We start from the raw sequence: 7,924 nt of genomic DNA on the forward strand, positions 1-7,924 counted from the left end.
CGAGCCCTCCATCCCACGCTCCCGGGTCCCCCAGCCCTCTGGGATCGTTCTGCAAGGGTGGGGGCGGTCTGCGGGGGCGAGCCCTCCGCCCCATTTTCACGCGGGCCCCAGCCGTCTGGGGTCCATCTGGGCCACCCTTCCAGCGCACATCCATCGGATTCCTCAGGCCGTGGTGGGTGCCCGGCATGGGGCGAAGCGCTCTGTGAGCAGTAGTTCCTGCAGTCTTGACCCCGTCCTGTAGACAGGCTGGTCAGGTTCAGAGCGCTTGCCCCGGGTCGTAAAGCTGGTAAGGGCTGGATCCGGGCTTCAGACGGTCGCCCTGCTTGCCCTGCATGACTGGTCTGAGGGCTCCGCGCTCAGGTACGGGGGAGGAGGAGGGACCAGCGTGGCCCCTGTGGCAGGACGATTTCTGGTCCCCTCCCGCCATCTCTGACAGCCCCCCAGGGCTCATCCTCTCTCCAAGCTGGAAGTGTTATTGGCGGGGTGGGGGACCTTGCTGCCCTAGCTTGAGCCTGCAGGTTCCTCCTTAGGGCAGTAACAGCCCTTCAGAACCCGCACTCAGAGGCCTTGCTGTCCAGGTTCCTGACAGCCCCTGCGGGGGCGCATTTCCCCTCCACCTGGTCTGCCCACCCCACTGAGCTCCTTAGGAAGCCTTGGCATCTTTGCTCCCTTTTCTCGTGATTTAATGATTCCTTAGACAATCCGTGTCAAGTCCAATGAAGCATGCGCCTTCCAAAACGATTTCTGGTGGCTTAAAATAAAAGGCGTGTATACAAAACATTATCAAAATAGAAATCAAAATCAAAAGGAAACCTGTTTTTGAGCTTTCTTGCAGCCAGTTCACAGAGGGAAAGATTATAACTTTCAAGGTTCCAATACTCAAAAAGGATGAAGGGTATCAATTTCTCCGGAGAGTGTTTTTGTTGGGGCTAAATTTAAACCCACATCCACCCACACACACCCCAAAAGCAAATTGCCAATTCTGTTGCTTTGCCGTGGGAAACCTTACAAAGGTGCATTCACTGCTGTTCACCTATTCATGCATTCTTTGTATACAAATAGACATAAGTTTGACCCCCTCCAAAAAATACCCAACTCTGAAATAAAGTTCTCACCTTTATGAAAGACGTGCAAGAGCAGAGTGGCTGATAAGTTTCGATGACACTTAAGCAAATATGTCAGTGCTTGTCTGTTGGCTGTTTTTTGGTCGAGATCTTGGGTAGAGGCTGCATATGAAGGAAAGGAGGTGGGAAGTCTAGGAGGGGCTTCCTGGAGGCCCAAGTGGGCACGTGGGCAGAACGTGGGCACTTAGAATAAGGGGGCCCAGCTCATTGCCTGCCCTGGGCTGTTCTCCAGTGGGAGGCGAATTCCCTTAAGTGAATCCACTTAAAATGGGAACCGAGTAGTGAGTGTCACTGGTGGGGCAGAAGAGTCTGAGAATTTATCTTAAAAAAATGGGGGCAAAAGAAAATGTCTTGAATTTGTCTTACATTCAAGGAATTCTAGGTTATGAATGCCATTAGACGTTAATTTGTAGAACCAACGAATCCAGTGTTGATTTGGCAGGGTCATAATCTTCCCAACAAGTTGTCTGACAGCGATTTTCCCGGCTGCATAACAAGGAGGGCGGTCCGAGGGTACCATCCGCTTCCCCAAGAGCCTCTCATGATCCTTTGATATGCACGTTTGTCCTTGGAGTCTGTCCTCTCACCAGCTGGCCCCGTCTGGCACTGCCGGGCCCTCCACGTTTGCCGCCACATTCCCCAGTATTAACCTTCACGGGCTTTCCGAAATCTTGCATCTCTCATGATGCACGGCTGCCCCCCCAGCCTCGCAGCGTGCCTACCAGGACTCGCGACGTCGTGCCCGTGCGTGAGAGAGAGTGGGGGACACGGAGGGGCATTTAAGGGGAGCCCAGTTTTGTAAACGGTCGATTCAGTAGGGAAACCTGTGTTAGGATGTCCCTACTTCCCTCTGCGAGCTCATGCCTTGCCAGCTCCGGCAGGCACACAGGGGCCTAAGATGTCAACCCTGGAAGGCTCCAGAATCTACCTCCTTGGCCCTTACTAGCTGTGCTTTGGGGCAACCTCCCTGTCAGCCTCAGCTTCTCAGCTCAGAAATGGAGAGAACACGGGTGCCGGCCTCACGGGAGGGAGTGAGGTGGGCCGCGGGCTGTGATTTCCCAGAGCTTTATGAAGTTAGCTATTACTTCATGTGTTTTCATACTTACTTATACATTTATACATTATTTATTACCTTTATTATTAAACACCTGTCCTCTCATCCGCAGGTGAGTAACATCCTGCTGCCGTATGCCGGGTGAGGAATGGCTTGAAAGCAAATCAGTCTTTGGGGCTCAGAGGCCCTTGACCTGCAGGAGGCTCTCAGAGCTGCCACCCTCCAGGGTCTGCCCGAGGGAGCGGCTCATAGACACAGTGTCCCCTCCAGGTTTTGGTGAGATGGTGTAATAGGTGGAGCTGTGTTATTTGTAGAAACGATAGCCCCTCTCACGTGTCCCAGCCAGTCTCCTAAGAGGACCCGGGGATGCAGAGAGCTGGAGATCACGTTTGTGATGCAGGCCTGAGACATGGCATCAGATAAGCAGATTTTATTTCCTTTAGGCGGTAGATACTTAGGACCGAGTTACGGGAGGTGTGTCCATTAGGGTTCTTCCAGGCAGAGGTGACAGACACCGTGTGAAACCGTCCTTTGCTCCAAAGGAGAACAGATGGGCTCACTGGACAGCTGAGAAGTCCTGGACACTCCGACGATTCTCCCCTCCGTTTCTCAACTCCGAGATTGCTGTCCTGCGTCCCGGCAGCATCACCAGCCGCTGCCCCCAGTCGCTCTCTTTCCCAGGACTCCCCGGGGAACATCCAGGCCAGTCCCTAGACCAGCCTGGGTCACGTGCCTGTCCTTGAACCAATCGCTCCGTGAAAACGAGTTCATGTACGAGCAGCTCCCCCTGCATTTGAGAGTTAGCAAGTCCTTGTCAGTGATTATGTCAACGAAGAAATCATAATGAACGTGACGAAATATCTAGAGCGCCCCACCCTCCCCGCCCCCGGCCCCTGGAAACCACGCACCCACTTTGTGTTTCTGCAGATTTGCCCATGTGGACAACGCCCACAAGGGGACTCCTGCGCCACGTGGCCTTCCGTGGCCGGCTCCTTCCACTCAGCACCGTGTGGACAAGGTTCATGCGCGCACCTCAGGGCTGCGTTCCTTCCGACAGACCAGCTCTTGGGAGGATTAAATGAGGTCACATGTGAAAGGGCCTGGTGGAGGGCCGGACACACCCGGTGTGCAACAGGGCTGCCCGCCTTTCACGGGTCAGCGGGATCCACTCACGGAACCGCACACAAGGGGCCTCGTGGGACCAGCGGCCCTGAGCTCTCTTCACTGCTGGCGTTTGGGGGCAGCTGATGCCGAGGAGTGGCCATGTCAACCCATCTGCCCGGTCCCCTAATGCGCCCGAGATGGGTCTGGGGATATCTAAGCACAGGCCTTGATACAACCAAGGCCAAGGGGTCCTCCTGCCCCAGTCCCGTCCCTGGGGAAATGCTGTGGCGGTTCGGGAGCTGCTGGTGCCCCGTTAGGACAGAAGCAGGTGCGAGAGGCCTCGGGGGCATGGCCACCTCCGCGGTGGTCTGCGGATCTTTCTCTGAGCGGTTCCCCCGCCGCCGCCGCCGAGGCTGGGGACGCTCTGCCCTGGGGGCCCCCGCGTTTACCGCCAGCCCACACCCGCCCTGTCTGTGCCCCAGCTGGGAGTGACCCCGTGCACGGCGGTCACAGACACCCTTGAACAAATAGTGGCACGGAATTAGAAGCGGTTCTAATTAGAGTTCTCCACAAGACAGAGATTACCTATAGCAGTACCCAGTTATCTGGAAAAACAATGAACAATTAATTTTTTTCCAAACCAGGATTATCCAAGTGGAGGGAGGGGGCAGGATATAAGAAACATAAGCCGCTGAGGTTTTTGCAGAAAGAAAAGATTAAAGGCAACCAATCGAAAATTGCATATATTTTATTACAAAAACAAAACCCCGGGTCTATGTGAAATTCAAATTTTTCCCAAGGGAAATTAATGCATACCATTAAAACTGAGTCCAGTTTATAAGGATCCAGGGAGCGGTTCAGAAGAGGAATAAATCCTCTTCCCAGGGAGCATTTAAAGATCATTTCTGGAATGCCTGCAGCACGGGAAGAAGTAAAATCATTTTCCCGCAGAGCCCAGTGGTGTTTCCTGGTGGGTGTAGCCTCTGTTCAGAGGCGGCAGGCAGGGGCTGTGTGGTCTACACGGGTCCCGGGCTTTGGAGTTCTATGTCAGTGGGAGTGTTTTCACTTAACACCAAACAGTAAGCCCCCAAAAAACCCCTTGTTTTTGGACCCAGTTCCCTGCCCGCCCAGAATGGGGAGCTGAGGACGGCGTGTTGATTTTGGTCAAACTCGGTCAAGCTCAGCTGTTACAGTGTTTTGCTCCCAGAGCGAGGCTTTCTGCCCTCGTTAGAAATACTGACAACTGCCTAGCACCCACATATTTGTTTAGTTCCTTAATAAATGAAACATTAATCCATGTACAATTTCGGGAAGCCTTTCTTTCAATATCTTAAGGAATTACTTCCCCTGGCGAGGACACGGCCCCGTTGCCCGGTGTGGGGCCTGCCGCCAAGCTTGCCCATCCTCACGGAGGCCCGTCCCGGCTCCCACTCTCTTACCAGGAGAGGTAGGGCCAGTGCTGAATGCCACGGGGCCTCAAAACGTGCTTGTTGAGTTGGACTGCATTCGAGGTTGCATGCCACGCCGCGGATCGAGGGGCTGGGGCGGGCGCAGGAGCCGGGAGGATGGGGCCGAGGGAACCTGAGCCTCCAGGGCCAGGACAGGCTCACCTGTGGCCTTGGACCATTCCCTTCCCCTCCCTGGGCCTCCAGCTGTAAACCCTCATCTGTAAAATGGGCACATTGGCCAGGTGGCCCCCAGGTGCCTCCCACCCACTCTTTAGTGGCGCAGCACGGGGAGGGGGCGGGGCCCCTGGAGGAAGAGGCCGCCCAGAGACGCGCTGGCGGGAGGGACCCAGCAGGGACCCAGCGGACGGGGCGGAGAAGGCGGGAGGCGGCCTCACGGTTCCGAAGCCTGTTCCATGTGTGTGGGCTGTCCCAGGTGGAGGCTCTCAGAGGGCAGACTGGTCACGGCTCGAGGACGTGCTGACCAGTAACGCCAGGGCCGCACACGGGAGGTGGTGAGTCTGCTCCCTTTGGGGGAATTGAGAGCAGGTGGTCAGCTGGGGTAGGGACTCGTGCAGGGGGAGAGGGGTCTGCATTTGGGGGGCTGGACTTAAAAGAGTTTTGGAGGATTTAGAATCCAATGCCTATAGTTCTGTGCGTGCAGAACTGATAACATGGGGAGGCACTAAGCCCTGCTGGACGGTCCGAGACAGGACAGGACACAGACCTGAACGGAGTAAGAACCGGCCACGCCCGGGGCTGGCGGGAATGGGTTTGCGGCTGGAGCGGCCCGCGTGGCCGGCGGGAACGTGGAATGGCCCGGGCACTCTGGGGAGCGGGTTAGCGGTTCCTTGGAAAGGTGACCACCGCCTCCCACATGCCGCAGTGGGGCCATTCCTCGGTCTACAGCCAGCAGAAGACCCTCCCCACCCCCACCGGATGCACCCCACACGCTCTCAGCGGGTGGGGGGTGCAGACACAAAATGGCGCGTGCACGTGATGGGACACTGCTCTGTACTTGAAAGGGGTGAAGTGCTTAGTGGTCCATGCAACAGCGTGGGGGGGGCAACCTCACAAACTGCTGAGGGAGAGGAGCCGAGCACAGAGTCTGCATGAGGCCTGACTGCACGCCTCTGGACTTCCGAGAAAGGCCAGCTTATCGGAACAGAAAGCGGGTCTGCGGTGCAGAGTTGGGGCTCAGGCACGGTTTTGTGGGAGGATGGACGTCTGCATCTTGGCGGTGGGGGTGCTGACGTGACCGTGCGCATTTGTCTGCACTCGGGAAGCCGTCCCTCGAGAGCGGACCTCAGGGTCTGCGCAGAAAGAAACCGGGAACCCGTAATGGGGGCAAACAAGCACCGCCGACAGGTAGAACCGAAGGAAAGTCCCACCTCCAACCGGAGCGGATCCGCTGGGAGAGCGGTGGCGGCGTCCTGCGGCGTCCCACAGCACCTCGGGGCACGCAGGTCTGATTGCCCGGTGCCCCGAAGCTGCCGCAGTCGCCCGTCCGTCCTTCCGTCCATCCGCCCGCCCGTCCGTCCGGGAGAGAAAGGTCTCTTGGGCACCCGCTGGATGAGCATTTCCGGCCGGGAGCGGGCTGAGGGCTCTGGGCTGCAGAGATAAGGCAGATGATGAGCCGGTGGCCGCAGGTCAAGCGGACCGAGGTTGGCACCGCAACGCCCTCACCACCACCGGCCCGAGTGCGGCTGAAAGGAGGAGGAAGGCCCCCGAGGAGTGCGGCAGCGAGGGAGGCCGCGGTGGGGTGGCCCCGCCGCCTGGTGGGAAAGGCCGGTGGTGACGCTGTCACGGGGCTGGTCCTGTGGTGGCAGCAGGTGCAGATTCGCGGGCACTTCCAGTGTCCGCAGACGCCCGTAGGCACGGCTGTATTCTGTTCTCACAACCAGGAAAGAACATGGGGAAAGCAGCGCGCTTGGGACCTTTGTGGCCCGGGGGACCTTGCGCCCCGAGGACGCGCCCACAGCCCCCCGAGGTGAATCTAGGTGGTTTGGGTCTGGTGTTGGCCGGGAAAGAGCAGGAAGGGGGTCTACAGCCCCCAACCCTGGGGAAGGCAGGGTGCGGAGAGCCTGCATTACCAGCGAACGCCTCCAGGGGGCAGCAGAGGCCTGCAGAGCCCGGTGTGGGTGGAGGCTCCGAGGTGTCTGTCCTGTGGTCCTCACTCCCCAGGGGAAGAGGGGCTTGCCCTGGCACTTCCCGCCCACCTGGCCGGCTAGCCTGCCTCTTCTAGGGGGGCCAGGAGCCCGTCTGTTCTCTCACTCTGTCCGTCCAGGTCTCAACCTCTCACTCCCCCTTCTCGCTCTCCGTCTCTGCCCGCCTCTGCCTCTGTCTTCTCTGGGTGTCCCTCCCCCCAGAAGTACAGACACCTGGCCACAAAGATCTTGAAGGTGTTATGTCGCGGGCACCTGCTGAGCCCGGCCTGAGGGCCAGACCCGGTGCACCTGCGCTGTAAGGGGGGCGAGAAGCCCTCTGGGGGGACCGTCAGGTGCGCGCGGCAGGAGGGAGGTAAGTCAGCCCCGAGCAGGGGCATTCGAAGTCAGGAGTAGGACTCGTAAGCTGGACTAGACAGTCAAGGCCATGATGAAAACACAGAGTGGGTGCACGCTGGCCTCTGCGCCCCCCACAGTTACTATTACGGGGCCTCGGCTTTAGCTCTGACCTTCCTGGGAGCCACGGAGAAAAGGGAAACAGGATCAGGTACCCAGGCCTATGGGGGGCGGTGCAGGGGACCCAGTGCTGTGCGGGTCCGGGGTTCAGTCCGGCCTCCCGTTCCCTACTCCGTGCACCCTTGGTCGCTGCCATCCCCCTCCCCAGAGCCCCTGCCTCAGCTTCTCCCCCATGAGCCCCCTCCCCACGGCGCCTTCACTGCTCTCCTTCCCCTGCAGATAAGCCCCCAGACTCTCGCCCGTCACTGCCTCATTCTTCCTCACCTGTCTCTTGGCTCACGGCCACATGCTTTTTCTGAATAATAATTTTAATTGTGGTACAATAAATATAAAACTTAACCACTTTAACCATTTCAAAGCGTCCAGTTCAGGGGCACCGAGCACATCCATGTTGCTGTGCAGCCGTCCCCCCCATCTGGCTCCAGAATGTTCCATCCCACACACGGAGACCCTGTCCCCGTGACGCACGGACCCCCACCTGCTCCCCCAGCCCCGGTCCCGCCGTCCACCCTCTGT

The sequence above is a fragment of the Phoca vitulina genome, unplaced genomic scaffold (assembly GCF_004348235.1).
Source record: "Phoca vitulina isolate PV1807 unplaced genomic scaffold, GSC_HSeal_1.0 scaffold79, whole genome shotgun sequence".
Classification (NCBI taxonomy): domain Eukaryota; kingdom Metazoa; phylum Chordata; class Mammalia; order Carnivora; family Phocidae; genus Phoca; species Phoca vitulina.